The following is a 22,084-nucleotide window of genomic DNA, read 5'->3' as shown; positions in this document are numbered from 1 at the left end:
ATAAACATATGCGACGTTGTAAAATTTAGTGCTGCAAAAGCAAAGAATCACCATGCCGCAAACCAAGTAATATATACACACAACAGAATATACGTATATATGTACATATTTCCATGCGGCCTGATAGGCCGCCTAGCTGCTTGACTGTCTACCAACCACCGATAGCACCTGTAGGCTCAATAGTGTAGGCTTAGGCCAGCACTGAGTGGTCGAGCTCTGTGCTATACTGTTGAAAACAGAAGAAGCGGCTTTGAGCCTTTTATAACTCACAGTATAGTCTGAGCGGATTGCGTGGTTTTAACTGCCGACTTACAGTTACCTTACATATGTACATGCATATATATAAATTTGGGCTAGTGCTTATGTCACAGGTTATTCAATTTCATTTTTTCAAAATTCGTACACTCAAGCCTCCTTGCGCTATTTAACCACATCCTGCAGTCATGCTAACTGTCTCTTGCAGTGTTATCCAATTCGTAGTTGTGTTGACGAAGTTAAAATTATACGGACGCAAAGCAACCATATTTCTCACTTTGCTCTATATTTCGCAATGATTGCATATTTTTAGGCTTTTAAGCCTAGTAACAAGGTGATGTCATAGCAAGTGGAAAACGACACGATGAACATAACTAGTGCGGCGACGATGGCACGATGCCAGAATATCTCTATTGGAGTAAATTTTCGCGATGACATTAATTATAGTCACAAATATTGAATTTAAAAGCCAAATTTGAAGAAGGCGTTCCAAAATGCGGTTCATTTACTGAAACTCTTGTCTCTTAAATTGCAAAATGTATGCCATTAAATAACATCATTCAGCAATGTTTCTTCTCGATTATGACAAAGTATCCTCCTTTATAGCTATAGGTAGGTGGGTGCAGTATAGCTCCGACGGCGCATCTGGGTTTTTAGAAGGCCCATTGTGAAACAAATAGAACTAAATTCTTCCCATTCTATTATGACTTATCTCACGTTTTATCCCCGACCGGTAGTTCCGATTATTTTTCTACACAAAACCTTTTGTTAGCATAGAATGCCAATTAGAGAGTGACCTGCTAGCACTCCTACTAGAGTTTTTACTATATAATTCCTTTTGAATTTTTAAAGCTAAGCATATTTTTTAATTTTTTGAAGACAGGGTAGCATCTCTTCTAGCAAGAATAAAACTTTGTCCTAGAACCCATTGTTGACAATAGTCCCAGAACATCCAAAGTAAACCAGACTTTTTAATCTAGCAACCCCTGGTGGCGCCACCTATGTGTAGACTGCGTTAGAATTTGCTGTCTTCATCGATTGTTCAGTGAGAATTTCATCACATTTCATATATGGGAAATGAAGTTATTGCGTTTTAAGTGTCAGTATGTATGTGTTATCGTTGCGAAAATGAGCTTCGAACAAAGAGCCAACATAAAATTTTGTTATAAAATTAGTAAAACTTTTACCGAAACGTTTCAATTGATGACACAAGTTTATGGCGATGATTGCCTATCCCGTAGCAGAGTGCACGAGTGGTTTCTACGTTTTCAAAGTGGCTGTGAGGACATAAATGACGAACAACATGTCAGCCAATCAAAATCCGTCATTGCGTCATCAAAAATCAGCCGAAATCATCATTAAAATTCATGGAAATGGAATTGAACATCTCCAAAACATCGATTTATCGCATTTTGACCGAACATTTGGGCTTACGAAAGGTGTGTGCACGGTTTGTTCCGCACAAATTGACTGACGACCAAAAATTGCTCAGAATCCAACATTCGAAGGACATTATTGTGACCGATTAGTTGTCCAAAAATTACATTTTAACCATTGACCACTCCCCGTATTCACCTGATATGGCACCATGCGACATCTTCCTTTTCGGAAAAATGCATTTGCTCATGAATGGAAAGCGTTATGCAGACGTAAAGGTCATTCAAAAGGCTTTCACCGGTATATTGACCGGGTTCGACATGCTTTTGGACCGTGCAAAAAGCTGTATTGAAGCAGAAGGAGACTATTTTGGATAAAATAAATTGAGTTTGCCGAAAAAACCATTTGTTCTGCTTTTTTTTAAGTCCTGTTAACTTTGGAATACACCTTTTAATTGGCTATCTGTATTTATAACAACAAGAAGGATTTCTTTAATTTTTGTTTTGTTGTTTCCGCTTGCAAAGCAGTGTAGTAGTTGGTAGTGGAAACGCAAATCTAATTAATTTAGTATTTATTTTCCGTAGAGATGATTATCCCTCACTTCTTTTCTACTCTTCTCTAGAATTTAAGTTCAATTCTATAGATATTTCTTTTCTGTAGCTGCTTTCTTTACTAGTGTCTAAGCTTGGTTTTCATGAAAGCTTCTTGTCAAAAGTTAATCTCAAGGAACTTGCTTTATCGTCTTAGTTAGCCTGGTACCTTTCATTAATGGCGGCTTAAATTCTGGGTTATTTGACTGCTGTATGTCTTCCTTGCTTGCTTTTAAGTTTAGTCGGCACGATAGGGTAAGTAGGTACTTACCCCTAATCGAAACCGACACATAATCAGTGAGGTCGATCAAAAGTATACTGTATTTAGATTTTTCATAACTAAAACCATTTTATTATATTTTCCACCAATGTTGTATTTCTGTTTTCTTCTTTGCAGCTTGCGCATTAATCTCATCGGGCGGTGAACCATTTACGATTCAGATCATCCCGATCAGGATAGTGTTATCAAAACCTTCTGCGATACATTTTCACAGCCCATGAAGAAGGCGGACTTCGTGAGCATTAGTCCTTCGCTGTGCGTGCATTTCGATTCGAAAACGGGCTCCTATAGTGGCTCTTCACTCTATTCTTGGGCGCATTATGATTTTTTAATGATATACATACTTATATGAACGCGCAGTAATCGAAATTACATGTATCATTCAAGGAATTGCAATACAATAACAATGCATGCACGCGTTTTCATAAAGAAAGAATCGACAAGCTGGAGGAGGAGGAGAGAGAGAAATTCCAGAGCAATTTCAAATGCTACTGCGACAACATAAGGCGGGCTGTGCGTGGAATATCCTCAGCGGATCAGATGAACCTCGAAACATGCGATCACGACCTATTTCAAGAATCCTAATCTACTAATCGAGGCGTCTTATGAGTTTACTCACGGTCCCCTATGTGCTCCCATAACATTGGGGCCTTCGCCTGATGGAGAATTCTTGTTTCCGTATAAAAAAACATTGGCGATTGCGGCAGTCCCAATGGCCGCCGTGCCTGAGCATCATTATCATCGCGAAAATTGCATTTGAAAACTGAAAGTAGCGGCAGAACGCGATCTATGGTTAAATATGGAAAACGCCGCGCTTCAGTGACGTACCTATTGAGTTATTTCGCGCCGGGCGACTCGAACCTTGCTTCATAATGTGTCCGGAAAATATTTCTTTAGCACGTTATCTGCCTATACCCTTCGTTGCGGATCTCGGTGCCGATCAAGAACCGCTACCGGTCCTGATACAATACACCGGCGACGAGCATCCAGGTAAAAATGTGTTCCCTTTAGGCCGCGGCCACGCAGTAAACGACTGAGCGATGAGCGGCTGAGCGACGATTTTGAGCGACGTATGGCTTTTTACTGAGCGACTGTTGTTGAGCGATTAGTTGCTAAAATGCCGTTGTCAAGGGCTGTACAGCGTATATTACTGCTTGAAAATAGATATCATGTTAATAGAATCTTGCTACGTATAAAAAAAAGAAAGTATGGTGTTCATCCTATAAACCAAACAAGATGGAGGTTCGGTGAATTTAATCATTTATATCAAAATCTACGTCAATTTCCAGATAGATTCTTTCAATATCTACGTATGTCTATACAATCTTTTGATATACATATTGCTTGAAAAAGTTCGTCCTAAATTAACAAAAGGAAGGAAAGCAATTCGTGCAGAGCAGAGGCTCGTTTTGACCTAGAGGTAAGTTAAACATAAATTTCATTTTATTCGTTTATTTAAGTTAAACATAATATTACATATATACTTTACTGTTTGTTCTGATTATTGGCAAACGATGTCCGGTATTTGTTTAAAATTACATTTTGTATTTCTCCTCCTAATTTTTCAATATTGTTAAACTGCCGCATAAATGGTAAGAAACTTTTAAAAAACTGACGATCAGCTCCTTTTCAATTTGGAGAAATTCAGATTCAAACTCGCTTGTTCTTCCCTTTCTTTTCTTTATTTTTGGTGGCACATTTGTAGAGCAACTGGTGGAAGCAGAAGTGCTGGTTTCAGGCATATCAACAGTTTTAAAAACAGAGTCTTCTTCACTTAGTAGATCGTTAATCAAAGTCGAATAATTAGGATTGCAACATTGATATTGCTCTAGTTCCAAAAGATTCCCATCTATAGGATCCGGAACAACGCTTTTTTTAATGAAGCTCATCAAATCATAATATGGCCACTTAACTTTAACTGGAAGAGCTTTGGAGCCCGATTTTGCTGGTTGACTCTTTTGCAGATTTCTCCAGTATGTGTCTCTTAAATTCTTCCACTTTCCTTTTGCTGCTTCTCCTGAAATGTTATTAGTATATTGAATTAAATTATATTACATATTTGCAGGTTTTTAGCTACAGGACATTCGTTTCGCGATTTAGCTTTTGCTTTTCGCTTGGGTAGAAGCACAGTCAGTTTAATTATTTCAGAAACATGCGAAATCATATGAAAACAAGATATATGCCTATACCAACAACAGACCGCCTTAAAACTATCATAAATGATTACTATAGGCGTTGGAAATTTCCGAACTGTTTTGGCAGTATTGATGGCAAACACTGTCAAATTAAGTGTCCGGCAAATTCTGGGTCCCATTATTTTATTTATTTGCACTACTTTTCCGTAGTACTGCAAGGTGTAGCAGATGCTGACAAAAAATTTGTAACTATAGAAGTGGGAGGAAGAGGAAAGCAAAGTGATGGCGGTACTTTTTCTGGATCAACATTATTTCGATTGCTTGAAGCGGATAAATTGAATGTTCCTCTTCCCCAAGCATTGCCAAACTCAAATACTATTTTACCTAATTTTCTGATTGGTGATGAAGCTTATCCACTGAAAACATATTTGTTAAGGCCTTTTCCACGTAGGAATTTAAATGCGAAAACAGAAAATTTTAATTATCGACTTTCAATAGCAAGAAAATGCATTGAATGCGCATTTGGAATATTAATCAGTAAATGGCGTTTTTTGCAAAAAGCCATTGAAACAACACCAAGAACAGCTATTATTTTAATTAAATGTGCTTGTATCCTGCACAATTATGTGAGGGAGCGCGATGGCGATTGTGATCTTGATTACTTACAAACAACAACAACTATAAACAATGCTAACGCTCAAACAAATACCGTTGATCGAGATCAGCAAAACTTCAACAGAAGCAGCCAAACAGCATTAAATATACGTAATGAATTAACAAAATACTTGTGGGAGTTTGGACATTAAATTCCACTTAAAATTTTAATTTTATCATGTTAATATGTTAACAATCAATTTTTTTAAGAATAAAAAAAACACTCACCAGAACAACCACATATTTCTCCCAGTTTTTTCCAGTGATATTTTTATTTTTAAAGTCTTTGTGGCTATCCTGCCACAAAACCAGGTAGCTTTGCACCTCAGAAATAAGCATTTCAATGTTAAATTTGTCCATTCTTTCTGTTCGTCGCTCAGCAGTCAACTGAAAATTAGAACATGTTTTAATTGTTAAGCGACGTCGCTCAGTCGCAGAGAAATCGGTCAGTCGCTCAGTCGCTCAACGCTTACTGCGTGGCCACTTAAATGGCATTTCATATGTTTTAATTTCGTCGCTCATCGTTCAGCCGCTCATCGCTCAGTGCGTGGTTAGTGCGCGTATTGCAAAAAACCGTATAAATGTGTAAAATGTAATTTAATGCATCCAACTGCTCAATGCACTAAACCCAAAGACACATTACCCACATGTGTTCACTGCATGCAAAACCATACAGCGAATTATAAAGGATGCGCTGTATATCAACAACTTGTACGAAAAAAAACCGTTTTATGCAAATAATAGAAGAGAAGAAAAATATATGGACCAACAAAACTTTCCTAGCTTAAGTAATGGGTTACCTAAATTAAATTCCACTATCAATGAGGCAAGTGACAACACTAAGCAGACTTATTCTAAAGTACTAAAAGGTAATACGAAAAATGAACAAAATGCGATGATAAAAATTGAACAGCTGCTAGACAACAAATAGACATAACAAACACTCTACTTAACATGATGTCTCTACTTCTTAACAAGCTATGCAAGTGATCTTAAGATTTGCAATATGGAATGCCAATGGCATATCCCGTCATACTCAAGAAGTTGAAATATTTTTAAATGAAAATTTTATTGACATTATGCTAGTATCAGAAACACACTTCACAAATAAAACATTCTTACAAATAAAAAATTATGATACAGTCGCCTCTAATCCTCCCAGTAACAGGGTTCATGCTGTCTGTGCAATCTTAATTAAGTATTGTATCAAATATGACGCACTTGAACCAATTCAAACGCCATCTATACAAGCTGCCAGAATAATAATTAAATCTAACAATAATGATTTACACATTTATGATTTGTACCAACCACGGAATATCACAGTTTCTTCAGCTCTCTCGGTCAAAGATTTTTTGTAGGAGGTGATTACAACGCTAAGCATCCCTGGTGGGGCTTACGTACTACAAATCCAAAGGGTTGAGAGCTTTATAAATGTATTATAATGAATAATTTACGAACTCTGTCATACTGGCCGAGTGATCCATTAAAAATTCCTGGCTTTCTAGATTTTGCTGTATACAAAGGTATTCCAGCTCAACTGTTAGACGCTGTTAGCTCTGATGAACTAAGCTCTGATCACTCGCCTATTATAGTGAGTTACAACACTTCAGTCAATGTTAAGCTAAGAAAATATTTTGCTTTAAACAATAAAAGTGAAATTGGAGTTTTTCAAGATTAGATATCTCACAATATAATACTTAACACTTCTATTAAATCTCAAGTTGAATTGGATGATGCAGTGGAAGGTTTTACAAACCTAATTCACGAAGCAGCTTTTTCTGCCACTCCCCAAAAAAGGAATGAATTTTTATCTCATAAACTGATTCATGTATCTGCAGAGATTAGGTCATTAATTCAGAGTAAAAGACGCTAAGCTCTGATCACTCGCCTATTATAGTGAGTTACAACACTTCAGTCAATGTTAAGCTAAGAAAATATTTTGCTTTAAACAATAAAAGTGAAATTGGAGTTTTTCAAGATTAGATATCTCACAATATAATACTTAACACTTCTATTAAATCTCAAGTTGAATTGGATGATGCAGTGGAAGGTTTTACAAACCTAATTCACGAAGCAGCTTTTTCTGCCACTCCCCAAAAAAGGAATGAATTTTTATCTCATAAACTGATTCATGTATCTGCAGAGATTAGGTCATTAATTCAGAGTAAAAGACGCTTACGAAAAAAGTGGCAAATCAGTAGAAATCCAATTGACAAAACTAATCTAAATAAAGCAACAAAAGAGCTAAAAGAAAAATTAAAAGACTTCAAAAATAAATCGATTTCTGATTATATTGAGAGTTTAAATTATAGAAATAATGAAGATCATAAGATTTGGAATGCTACAAAATATTTAAAAAGACCTAAAAAACAAATGTACCTATCAAAGACGGTAATAACGTTTGGCGTAGATCAGACAAAAGCAAAGCAAATGCGTACAGTAAATACCTTGAAGCTACGTTCACTGCTTTTGGTTGTAGTGGTAGCAACAATGATGCTGCAATATTAGAATTTCTTGATATACCCTGTCAACTATCTCTACCAATGAAACAAAATTGATGCCAGAGTAGCTAAGTGCTTACCTAAAAAAGGAATTATGTTTCTTACACTTATCTATAATTCAATATTAAGGCTGAACCAATTCCCAACTCAGTGGAAGTGTGCAGAAATTATGATGGTGCTCAAACCAGGTAAAGCTGAGATTGAAATCACTTCATATAGACCAATCAGTTTGTTATCTTTATTCTCCAAAATATTTGAAAAAATATTTTTGCGTAGAATATTGCACTACTGAAGAAGAATAAGGAAATACCTGAACATCAATTCGTGTTTCGCCGTTATCACGGCACACCCGAACAATGTCACTACATTACTGACACTTTAGAACGTAAAGAATACTGTTCAGCAGCATTTTTGGATATTCAGCAAGCATTTGATAAAGTTTGGCATCATGGTTTGGCTATATAAATTCAAAAACATATTCTCCTCTCAGATACTCGTATATCTAATTCTTGAGTCTTATTTAACTGGTAGGTCATTTTATGTTAAAATAAATGACGAAACGTCTGACATAAGATTCATAAATGCTGGAGTACCACAGGGTAGTGTGCTTGGTCCTGTACTTTACACCATTTTTACCTCGGACATACCAGAAACTGAAAATGTATTAATTGCTACATATGCTGATGACACTGCTCTATTGTCGTCAAGCCAGTCTCTCAGTCAATTAAATAAGATACAAACTTGGTTAGATTGCTGGAGAATAAAAGTAAACGTCAATAAATCAATGCATATTTTATTAACATTAAGGTAGCCCTTCCTTGCTTTTAAATGGCAATGCAATACCTAAAAGTGATTGCGTTAAATACCTCGGCATGCACTTGGACAAACGGTTAACATGGAAACAGCACATACAAGCAAAAAATAAGCAATTAAAAATAAAAATCAATCAACTGTATTGGCTACTCGGATATAAATCGCCGTTACATCTTGAAAATTAATTGCTATTATATAAAAGCATACTAAAACCTATCTGGACCTACGGTGTGCAGCTTTGGGGCACTGCTTGTAATTCAAATATTGAAATTTTACAAAGATTTCAGTCAAAAACCCTAAGACTAATTACAAACGCCCCTTGGTTTATAACAAATAAGGCCATTCATACAGATCTTAATATGCCTTTTGTTAAAGCTGAGAATAAAAGATTCAGTACAGCATATTTACACAGAATCAGTTATCATGACAATCCTTTGGCAATCATGTTATTAGATGACAGCAATGAAATTACTAGACTCAAAACACAACATATTCTAGATCTCCCATTTAGGAATTATTAATATACATTACTACGATATTAAATATTAGTATTAAGTTTGTTAATACAAGCACTAGAAATAAGAGCATTTGATATGAATATTGTATATTATTATTGATATCACTGGATATCTATAATATAAGTCAGATTATGATATTGTTATCTCATTTGCTTATTATTTTTATTAAATAGATTGCAAATAAAACATATTTAAAAAAAAAAAATATGCATTTTATATGAAATTTTTCATTTGTTCTTCCTTGTTTTTTAATAAGTATATTTAAATTGTAATAGATACACATAGGTGAGTAAAAAAATAAGTCGAGGTTAGAATTTTATATTTGCACCCCCATTTTAGTTGGAATTGAAGTGTGTAAACCAAAAGTCAGGTTAAAATGACATAGGGCCCTCGACTCCTATGGCAAATAATCTGTAGACATTTTGTGAGTTGTCTTTTATAGTTGTAGGCCTTAGTATGGGCCACATATTTTTCACCAAAGGTAAATCTTTAGTTAATAAAAGTTAGTATGATTTTACTCATATCGGTATTATGGTAGATTCTCATCGTCGAAGATTCACAAAAGCTCGAGCAATTTGATAAATTATATTAGGTAGTCGAAAAAGTCTTTTGGTTTTTTTTTGCAATAGATGTGGCTGCAGCCGTATATTTCCAGTGCCACCAATCATATTGTGCCATACCATATATTTTATTCAAAGAAATTAAATTCGAGGAAGTTGAAAAAAGTTATATTTTGAAATTTTTGTATAAAAAAGGGAATAATGCCACGCAAGCCACCAATAAAATTTGTGAAGTTTACGGAGACGATACTGTATCAGTTCATATCGACAATAATAGTTCGCTCGCTTCCGTTCTAAAAATGATGATTCCATGATGCAATAATGTCTCTAGCGGAAAAATGGCAAAAAGTGGTTGATCAAAATGGTACATACATATTTCTTTATTTATTTACTAGTGTAAATATAAAAAGATAAGTTGAAGGTTGATTAGAAATACGAAAATACTTATTCGACTACCCAAAATAAAACTTTCAATATTAGATTGCCGACTTCTTTTATGTCTGATGTCTTCATCGGAAACTCCATGGGACCCCTTTAATGCGTCCGTATAAAAATCGAAATATTTTACTTAGTTTAAATTCATTTAAACGTTTTTAAAGCGTTGCTTTGAAACTCGTTGTTTATCAGTGGTAGTTCCTTCCTTTATTTATTGTATCGAAGTCCACCATGTCATACTAATTTCTATCCCCCACATTTAGCTTGGAAAGGCGTACTTAGTGAAACTATAAAAATTTTGTAAGGTATCGTTAGGTTCTTCTAGTCTATAAAAATACATTAGAAGTGGAGGATTTTGTTGTAAAGCAGGTCTAGCACAAATAGAATATTTGCCTTAAAATGCTGGGCTTTGTAAGTAATTAATTTTAAAAAGTTAATAATTAGTATCGTTTACACTCTTAGTTGTAGCATTTATCCTTCCTTTCAGTACCCATTTGTGCTTTTTGTACTTATTATTTTCTTTCTTAAATTCTATCAAACCGTTGATATATGTAAGTGTTACCATAAATTTGCATATCAATCCTCTCTAAAAACATTAGAATACTCGTATAATTAATTTCATTGCAACCTGTTATACATATTTCTTTATTTATAACCAGAGTTGTGAATTTTGTTTATTTTGTGCACTGGTTAGAATAGCTTAGGTCAGGTACGCTTCCATCGCTGAAACTAACTTATACGAAGTAAATGAAAAATCATAAAGCTGCTTATTACAAAGACAAGGACGTGATCACCAAAGATTGCATGAAATAAATAATAATAATGTTGGCTTCCAGTTAGGCAAATATCTCACAGTGTGAGAGGAAATGAGAAGAAATCACTTTAATTTATATACGTAATGTTGTTCTTTATTTTCGGAAATAAAAGTATAAACCCAAAACAAAACCCAATCAATTTGGGTAATGAAAGTATGAAACCAAATTCTGAATTGAGAATGAAATTGTAAAAACCCCACTAGAATTATATGAAAATTAAACGCAAAAGAGAAGAAAAGAAATATAGTGATAGTCAATTGTATTAAGATTAATAAGTAAGCAAAAACAGAAAAAAGGAACATAAATAAAATAAATTTCATAATAAAAGAATTGTTAAATAAAAACTAAAAATAAAAATAAAAAAATGTATGTATTTAGTTAAGTATATACATATAAACAAGTACATATATATTATATTATTTTAGAATAACTATTTAAAATTAGTAATAAAATAATTTCAAACAAATTAAAAATTATAAAAAGATATTGCTTTAACTTAGTTGTTGTTAGCAAACGGAAATTAATTGATTTTAATTTGAGATTTCTTATTCCACCTTGCTTTATTAAATTTGCAACTATATTCTGCTTGTTCAATTTTAAATTACTATACAACTTATTTCATTAATTATACTATATATAGTAAGTCCTTTTACTCTGTAACTGATTTTATAGAATTTTATTTTCCTCAATTAACTTAAACATATTTTAAATTGATTGTGCAACCTAAAACAAATTGAGAAAAATAAAAAGCCATATAAGTACATACTTCTATAAAAAAGGTCGGGATAACAAGACGGTCGTATTTCGAATAACTTAAAGTGTTGTAACTAGCTCCAAACCAACGTCATCTTCGAAAATACTAGATGCGCGATAACTCTAATGTTAATGCCGAAAAGGTGTGCAATCGGTCTGTGTGCATATACCGGTCAATATTTATGAATATAATTTACATATAATATTGCTTGAAAACTGCTTTCGAGTATACTTGAGTAAAGCGAAAAGTTAATTCAATCAAAAATCCATTCCTTCTCCTCACGCTAATAAACTACATATTGTCATTTCCGACTTCCTCACTTTATGCCATTAATATTGATTAAAATGTGTGATATTTAGAGTAGAACTGGAAGACTGCGCCACTATTGCAGTATCGATTATTCGATAATAATATTCTACAAAGTGCGTTCCAAAGAAAACCGGACTTTCTGAATCTAGCTCTCCCTGGTGGCGCCATGTATATGTCAACTGGTGCGTCAGAATCCGCTTCTTTATCGATTGTTCAGTGAGAATGAGCTTCGAAGACCCAATATTAAATTTTGTTCTAAAATGTATAAAAGTTTTACCGAAACGTTTCAATTGATGAAACAAGTTTATGGCGATGATTGCCTATCCCGTAGCAGAGTGCACGAGTAGAGTCAACGTTTTCAAAGTGGTCGTGAGGACATAAATGACGATCAACAGTGAGCCAATCAAAATTCGTGATCACCGGAAATCCCATCGAAACTGTGCGTGAATTCATCAAAAATCAGCAGAAATCATTATTGAAATTCATGGAAATCATGGGAATGGAATTGAACATCTCCAAAACAACGATTTATCGTATTCTGACTGAACATTTGGGCTTACGAAAGGTGTGGGCAGGTGTGTTTTGACTGACGACCAAAAATCGATTATTTGACCAAAAATCACCATTAGCCACTCCCCGAATTCACCTGCTATAGCACCGTGCGACTTCTTCCTTTTCAGAAAAATGCATTTGCCCACGAAAGGAAAGCGTTATGCAGACGTAGAGGCCATTCAAAACGCTTGCACCGGCATACTAGCGGCCATACCGGCCAACGAGCTAAAACACTAGTGTGACATTATTTTGGACCGTGCAAAAAGATGTATTGAAGCAGAAGGAGACTATTTTGAATAAAACAAATTGATTTTGCCAAAAAAACCATTTGTTCTGTTTTTTTTAAGTCCTCTTTACTTTGGAACGCACTTTGCATTTTTATTCCATTGTGTAACTTTTTTATAATATTACAGTCAACGCGACATTATTTTTCAATAAGGACATTGTAAGTACGAAATGAATATTAAAAAAAGCATGAAAAGGGAGACAGCTAGAATGGTTAAAAATTTGTTTTCAAAAACTTTAAATTCGAAAGAATATTCTTCTGCATTTATTTTTGGGAGATTATCTCATACAAATGTTGAACGCGGATACGTCTCAGTTAGTCCATACATTGAGTCCAATTTTTGTAGACTCGTTCGAGCATATCGACTGGTAACTGGCGAATGACACGCGCGCAGTTTTGCTCCAAGGCCTGAATCTAAGCGGGATGGTCCGCATAGACTTTGGACTTTAAAAATTCTCATTCCTAACGGAGTGATATCACATGATCTTGGTGTCCAATCGACCGCCCGAAACGTGAAATTATCTGGTCACCCATGTGTTCTCTTAATAAATTAATTGACTGACGCCCAGTAGGGCGACTATTTTGACCATAAGTTGCACGAAGCGCCCGAAAGGTATTCTTCACAGAACGTGAATTCTCGTAACAAAGTTGAAGGTTATTCACGCGTAAGTCTTTCCGTGATGAAATGCCAAACAATACAGAACAAAAGTAATATGACAGCATTTATGAACCTTCCAAAAGGTTAAATATTTCCAGAATGTTTGTTTAAAGCGCTAATGATAGTTTTTCCACAAAAGTCTACAATTTATGACAGAAAGAGTATTGCTAGTTCCCCCGTCGCTCGTAGTCCTAAAAACTGTCAAGTCTTATTTGAGATGATCTCCATGGTTAAACGGTATTCTCTTCAGGCAAGATTTTGCTCAAGTACATAAGACAAAAACCACGTAGCAGTGGCTTACAAGTAATATTCTTGAATTCATGTACTGTTCAAAACTAATAAAATCGCGTTAAATCAATAACTAAATACGCCAGAGACATTAAACTTTACCATCGGGATGGTATGAGAGAATTTTATGAGAGCCGGTGTGAAAATGGTTCAATGGGCGTGGCGACGCTCACTTTTTGATGAAAACCCATATCTCGGGACCCGACCAAAAGGATTTCGACGAAATTAGGTATATGACATTATTTTAACATTCCCTTGTCACAGTGTGATAATGGACGAAATCAAACAACAAACATGCCTTCTTCCCGTATGATTATTTCACTTCCCGGTATACAAGTCAAGAAGCAATTAATATAACGAGATAAATTTTTACACGAATAATGTCTTTAGCGTATGCCACCTTATGACCAAAAATTGTCTGAATCCAATAAAAACTGTTCAATGCCCTAGGTACCGAATAGAAAACGATACCTATAGTTAACTTTTGATAGAAAATGTGTGATATATATAACTTCTAATGGTAAGCCTGTTTGTCAGAAATGGGTTGAATCTGACCAATACTTCCCTTAGCCCCCATATACATAATATAAAGATTTTCGAAAGATTTTCGGCCAATATTTGTGAGTTATCCCAATGAAAATGGAAGAGCGTATTTTACTTCTGTATCTTTGTGTTTAAGATGGCTAAATTTGAGCGAAAACTTGGCCTAACCCCTAAATAACGAAAATCAAGATTTTCGAAAATCGAGTCGCTAGTACGCGCAACCTCTATATCTTCTTCTTAATTGGCGTAGACACCGCTTACGCGATTATAGCCGAGTTAACAACAGCGCGCCAGTCGTTTCTCCTTTTCGCGCCAATTGGATATTCCAAGCGTAGCCAGGTCCTTCTCCACTTGGTCCTTCCAACGGAGTGGAGGTCTTCCTCTTCCTCTGCTTCCCCCGGCGGGTACAGCGTCGAATACTTTCAGAGCTGGAGTGTTTTCGTCCATTCGGACAACATGACCTAGCCAGCGTAGCCGCTGTCTTTTAATTCGCTGAACTATGTCAATGTCGTCGTATATCTCGTACAGCTCATCGTTCCATCGAATGCGATATTCGCCGTGGCTAACGCGCAAAGGACCATAAATCTTTCGCAGAACTTTTCTCTCGAAAACTCGCAACGTTGACTCATCAGTTGTTGACATCGTCCAAGCCTCTGCACCATATAGCAGGACGGGAATTATGAGCAACTTATAGAGTTTAGCTTTTGTTCGTCGAGAGAGGACTTTACTTTTCAATTGCCTACTCAGTCCGAAGTAGCACCTGTTGGCACGAGCAATCCTGCGTTGGATTTCCAGGCTGACATTGTTGGTGGTGTTAATACTGGTTCCTAAATAGGCGAAATTATCTACAACTTCAAAGTTATGACTGTCAACAGTGACGTGAGTGCCAAGTCGCGAGTGCGACGACTGTTTGTTTGATGACAGGAGATATTTCGTTTTGCCCTCGTTCACTGCCAGACCCATTTGTTTTGCTTTCTTGTCTAGTCTGGAGAAAGCAGAACTAACGGCGCGGGTGTTAAGGCCAATTATATCAATATCATCAGCATACGCCAGCAGCTGTACACTCTTATAAAAGATGGTACCTTCTCTACTAAGTTCTGCAGCTCGAACTATTTTCTCCAGAAGCAGGTTGAAAAAGTCACACGATAGGGAATCGCCTTGTCTGAAACCTCGTTTGGTATCGAACGGCTCGGAGAGGTCCTTCCCGATTCTGACGGAGCTCTTCGTGTTGCTCAACGTCAGTTTACACAGCCGTATTAGTTTTGCGGGGATACCAAATTCAGACATCGCGGCATAGAGGCAGTTCCTTTTCGTGCTGTCGAAAGCAGCTTTGAAATCGACGAAGAGGTGGTGTGTGTTGATTCTCCTTTCACGGGTCTTTTCCAAGATTTGGCGCATGGTGAATATCTGGTCGGTTGTTGATTTTCCAGGTCTAAAGCCACACTGATAAGGTCCAATCAGTTTGTTGACGGTGGGCTTTAATCTTTCACACAATACGCTCGATAGAACCTTATATGCGATGTTGAGGAGGCTAATCCCACGGTAGTTGGCGCAGATTGTGGGGTCTCCTTTTTTATGGATTGGGCATAGCACACTTAAATTCCAATCGCTGGGCATGCTTTCGTCCGACCATATTTTACAAAGAAGCTGATGCATGCTCCTTATCAGTTCTTCGCCGCCGTGTTTGAATAGCTCGGCCGGTAATCCATCGGCCCCCGCCGCTTTGTTGTTCTTCAGGCCGGTAATTGCTATTCGAACTTCTTCATGGTCGGGCAATGGAACTTCTGCTCCATCGTCATCGATTGGGGAATCGGGTTCGCCTTCTCCTGGTGTTGTGCATTCTCTGCCATTCAGCAGGCTGGAGAAGTGTTCCCTCCATAATTTAAGTATGCTCTGGGCATCGGTCACTAGATCACCTTTGGGGGTTCTACAAGAGTATGCTCCGGTCTTGAAACCTTCTGTAAGCCGCCGCATTTTTTCGTAGAATTTTCGAGCATTACCCCTGTCGGCCAGCTTATCAAGCTCTTCATACTCACGCATTTCGGCCTCTTTCTTTTTCTGTCTGCAGATGCGTCTCGCTTTCCTCTTCAATTCTCGGTATCTATCCCATCCTGCACGTGTAGTGGTCGATCGTAACGTTGCGAGGTAGGCAGCCTGTTTTCTCTCCGCTGCGGCGCGGCACTCCTCGTCGTACCAGTTGTTCTTTTGCACTTTCCGAAAACCAATGGTTTCGTATGCAGCTGTACGTAAGGAGTTTGAAATGCCGTCCCACAGTTCCCTTATACCGAGTTGTTGATGAGTGCTCTCAGAGAGCAGGAGTGCAAGCCGAGTAGAAAAACGTTTGGCAGTCTGCCAGGTAGCTTGATGAATTTTTTTGTGCTGGAATCTAGTACTACAGATAACCATATTTCGGGCCCCGGCGAAGTCGATCAGCCTCAACCCATTTGGGGATGTTTCCTCGTGGAGGCTGAATTTACCGACCGTAGTGCCAAAGATACCATCTTTGCCCACCCTGGCGTTAAAGTCGCCAAGCACGATTTTGACATCGTGGCGGGGGCATCTCTCATAAGTGCGTTCCAAGCACTCATAAAAGGCATCTTTGGTCACATCGTCCTTCTCATCCGTCGGAGCGTGGGCGCAGATCAGCGATATGTTGAAGAACCTCGCTTTGATGCGGATTGTGGCTAGACGTTCATTCACCGGAGTGAATGATAGTACTCGGCGACGGAGTCTCTCTCCCACCACGAATCCCACACCAAACTTGCGCTCCTTTATATGGCCACTGTAGTAAATGTCACAAGGACCTACTCGTCTCTGTCCTTGTCCCGTCCATCGCATTTCTTGGACGGCGGTGATGTCAGCCTTTATTTTCACGAGGACATCAACCAGCTGGGCAGCGGCACCTTCCCAATTAAGGGACCGGACATTCCAGGTGCATGCCCTGATATCGTTATCCTTATTTCGTTTGCCATGGTCGTCATCAAAAGAGGGGTTTCTCATCCGAGGCTGTTTGTCGCTTTTCATTGGGATAGGCTTTTTACGTGGCGGGTCCCAAACCCAGCGCACAACCCTATGCAGGGGATGTTTCGCCTTCTCACTTTAGCTCACCTTCGAACGGATGTTCTTAGGCTACCCAGAGGATACTTGGTCAAAGACCGGAAGTCGTGAGCTGCTTGAGTCATATGTAAAAGAATCGTTTCTGGCCACTCCCAAGTGAATGGCGATCAGAGAACTTTCCTCACTTGCGTGAACTTCTACACATGACCCCATCCTCCATATATATGTACCATATAATGATTTTCGTTTTTCTAACAAACCTTATACCGAATACTATGTCAGTCAGTGAATGAGTTATATGTGACCTGGTCTACGAAAAGGGGGCTAACGTGCGAAAACTAGTTTTCTGGGAAACATCTGTTAAAAATAATAAAATCTCATCTTCCATCCGAATCAACTTAAAAGTGAAAATTGATTTTTTGACATCTAAGCCCCCTTTCCGTAGACCAGGTCACATATATAGAATATGTATATTAGGGTGATTCAAAAAAAAAATTTTTTTTTTCGTTTGGTACTCGGAAAAATAGGTTCCTAGACACCTCTAAGAAAGCCTCTCCAAACATGAGTTTTTAATTGTAACGGGAAGGTCCTCCTATTACAGTTTTCTATTTTTTCCTATTATCAGATAGAAAAATGTATATCTCGCTTCCAACTACTTGAAAAAATATCTTGTTCCTTAGATTTTGTAGGAAATTGAATGCTCTACAAAAAAGGTCTATTATTATTTTTTCGTAAACCCAAACGTTTAAAAGATATTAACAGTTAAAGTTTGATTATTTTTGGGAAATTTTTTTATTTCTTATGAATTTTATAACTCAATGAAAAACAAGTATGTCATCAGGGTGTTAGGAAAATATTATATACCGAATTTCATTGAAATCGGTCTAGTAGTTCCTGAGATATTGTTTTTTATCCATAAGTGGGCGACGCCACGCCCATTTTCAATTTTTAAAAACAGCCTGGGTGCAGCTTTCTTCTGCCATTTCTTCCGTAAAATTTAGTGTTTCTGACGTTTTTTGTTAGTCGGTTAACGCACTTTTAGTGATTTTCAACATAACCTTTGTATGGGAGGTGTGCGTGGTTATTATCCTATTTCTTCCATTTTTGAACTGTATATGGAAATGCCTGAAGGAAACGACTCTATAGAGTTTGGTTGACATATCTATAGTAGATATGTACACAAAACTTAGTAGGGGGCGGGGCGCCGCCCACTTTTCCAAAAAAATTACGTCCAAATAAGCCCCTCCCTAATGCGATCCTTTGTGCCAAATTTCACTTTAATATCTTTATTTTTGGCTTAGTTATGAGACTTTATAGGTTTTCGGTTTTCGCCATTTTGTGGGCGTGGCAGTGGGCCGCCCATCTTCGAACCCATCTTCGAACTCAACCTTCTTATGAAGCCAAGAAATACGTTTACCTAGTTTCATAATGATATCTCAAGTTTTACTCAAGTTACAGCTTGCACGGACGGACGGACAGACGGACGGACGGACAGACAGACATCCGGACTTCAACTCTACTCGTCACCCTGATCACTTTGGTATATATAACCCTATATATGGCTCTTTTAGTTTTAGGACTTACAAACAACCGTTATGTGAACAAAACTATAATACTCTCCTTAGCAACTTTGTTGCGAGAGTATAAAAATTATTATTCTCAGTAAATTCATCGATGCCATAAAGTCCTCCCTCACGTCCGATACCGAATTCTTGGATGCAGCCAAATGGCGCCTGCGCCTGCGTCCTACATTAACGCCCACAAGACCAACCTCAAGTTGTCGCGCCACTCTAAATACTTCTTGCAAGTTTTGACTATAGACGTACCCCGCTAACCCACGCCGTGAACTGTTTGCTCTGGTTACAACTTCGTCTTCCGTATCGAACTTTGCCAATGTAATAACTGGGCCGAAGGTCTCCTTACGATAAATATGTGCTGTACGATCCACGTCGGTAATAATAATATTACCTTTGCATGTCTGGAAAGTGCGTCTTTCATGAATGCCTCAATTAGCTTTAACTGTGCTGTATTAATGAGTGGACCAATTTACACACTTTTATCGTGTCCCGGACCAATTTTCAAAGCTTCAACTTGTGCTTTCAACTGTTTCAGAAAGTCCTTATACACAGCAGAGTGAATGTAAAAACGGTTTACTGAGACAAAAGTTTGTCCGGCATTACGAAATTTCGATAACATTGCATCCTTCACACCTTCGGGTATATCAGCAGATTCCAAGACAACGAATGGTGCATTACCGTAAAGTTCTAGCGAAACACGTTTTAGCAAGCCAACTGATTCACGAAACAAAAGTTTGCCACAGGTAAGTGGTGTATTTGCGTCAGGTTTGACGACGACTTTGCAGCCTGGGGCATGTTCGATGTTAATAAAAATTACATAAATTTTTTCGAAATTCACGGCAGCGCTACGGCTTATACTTACCGGCCGCCAAAGCCGCTGCTGTTTTGCTTAAGACTAAGGCCATTGGAAAGTTCCATGGTGTTATGAGTGCTCCGACACCAAGCGGCTCGCGCAGCACAAGCAGCTCTTGATTGCTCACCGAACTAGCAATGAGTTGGCCATCAATGCGTCGTGCTTTTTCGGCAAACCATTCGACAAACGACTGACCATAAACTACCTCGGATAGTGACTCAGTCAATAGTTTCCACATTCCGCCGTGATAATGTTAGAAAATTCAGCGCAGTGCTGTGAAATCAATATGTGCCAATTCTGTGGAGAAATCAATTAGAAGTTTCACGAGATATATTATACACAAAATAGAAGTATTCAGACCAGGTTTGTTAATTCGTTAGTCGTTACTCGGTAGTTTTTTACGTGGGTGTTTGTTTTTGTAAAATTAACAGATTATCGTTTTACCTAGTAACGAAGTACCAGACTGGCGAGCATGATAGTTTTTTAGTTACTTGGTAACATTACTCAGCTCTTTTGTTTGCGTTGTTGCCTCAAAAGTTAACTTAATTCATTGCGAAAAAATACATTTGCTGTCTACTACACATTTTTTTGACAAATTTTTCAAAAGCAAATATTTAATATAATTGAATCAGCTGTTTTGAAACAAAATTTACACCCACTACTGATGGACAGAAAAAATATGTTCACAGTTAAGTGTATTAACGAAGTATAAACTACCAAACTACCAGTTTAACAAGATCGGTCTGAATACCCCTAATATATAATTGTTCTGCGGACGAACCTTCAGCAACTGCGAGGGCTCACGTACTGTAATCAACTTCCATGCGGCGCGTAAAAAGCTCTTGTGGCGACATCTATCGCTTTTTGCGCTTCGACTGGAGTCATGTTGTGCACACAGCCGATCACTTGCATATTTGCCCGATTTCGAACTTCGAATGTGGCACCGTTTGTGGCGTCTAACCATTCGCCACCAAAGTAAGCTTGCTTAAGCCAGAGAGAAGTTGACAACGTGCAAGATTTGTGGTGTAGAGAGCAGCGGATCAATTCAATCCCAGTGGGATAATGGTTCATCGCTTACATTTTTCTTTGAAGAATGCTCCAAAGAAAATTCTATGTAGAATTCTTCGATACTAGGTAATGCATAAAAGTAAGCTATGCGGCTAAATTCTACTGCGGTTATATTTACAATCAAGTAATTACATGAAAAACGTTACAATACAATATGTAAACAACAAATACAAGTTAATGAAATAAAATTTATAAGTAAATATTTACATTATTTCGTCAAATCGTGAAGCATTTGAAGAAAATTTGCAAAAAGGTGGTTAATTAAAAATTTTTGTTAAATTTTGTGTTAAGCTTTGAATAAATAAATAATATTAATATTGTCGAAAAGGCATATAAGAAAAGTTTTTATCATTGATGGAAATTTAAATTTACATACGGTTTCATCTTTTTTTGTAGAAGGCTTCACCGAACGGATGTGTTTACCAAAGCATCAGAATCGCCAAAGGCCCTTTCTTTAAGTCTCGTTGCTTGGAAAAAAAAAGCGAAATGAGAGTCAGCCACAAAATTAAAAGAAAGCCATTCCTTTTTATACATAAATGCATACTTATTTTCACAACGAATTCATACATGTATTTTCATAAATAAATCAAAATTAATATGCAATTTTTTCTGATCTACTATTGACCTTGGCATAGAAGAATTCTCCGTTAACTTTGGCATCGAAGAATTCTTCGTTACCAATGTCTATCACATCCCGCTGGGCTATTACACATTCGGTACAATGTTGAAAAGAGAATATAAATTTTTTGTTTTTAATAATATTAGTTTGATTTCTTGTCTTTTATTTCGATATTTTGATTGACGCAACAAAAATAGATCTAGATTTAGATCTTACCATAAAAAATGCGATTTTTCCTACTTTCTTCTGACTTCCTTCAGAAATTGATCGAAGTGCATGTACAAGACGATCTCAATTTAATATTATAAAATCTTCTATCTTCATTCGAACGTCTAACGATTTTCTTTTAATGGACGGTGTTGGGCGTACTATACATGAAAACACTATTTAAGTTCTCATTCAGTCAGAGTTATATTCTAGGAACTTTGGGCCCGAAATATCGGCTAAGCCTATAAAACCGCTGAGCTCTTGAATCTTCGAAAGAAGCATATTCTGATAGTTTACCTTCAACTTATTTGAGGAAACTATATCTGCATGTTCAATACTAAACCGCATCCCATCAAACATGTATATTCAACAAGTTT

At 37.1% G+C, this 22,084-nt stretch overlaps 1 pseudogene; it reads right to left on the bottom strand.

Annotated features, from left to right (window-relative positions):
- Positions 1–19,032: 19,032 nt before the first annotated feature.
- Positions 19,033–21,594, bottom strand: LOC126755790 (glutarate-semialdehyde dehydrogenase-like; annotated as a pseudogene).
- Positions 21,595–22,084: the final 490 nt, after the last annotated feature.

Source organism: Bactrocera neohumeralis, chromosome 4, assembly GCF_024586455.1.
Source record: "Bactrocera neohumeralis isolate Rockhampton chromosome 4, APGP_CSIRO_Bneo_wtdbg2-racon-allhic-juicebox.fasta_v2, whole genome shotgun sequence".
NCBI classification, from domain to species: domain Eukaryota; kingdom Metazoa; phylum Arthropoda; class Insecta; order Diptera; family Tephritidae; genus Bactrocera; species Bactrocera neohumeralis.
The sequence above is the reverse complement of the archived record's forward strand: the minus strand, read 5'-3'. Positions and strand labels throughout refer to the sequence as shown.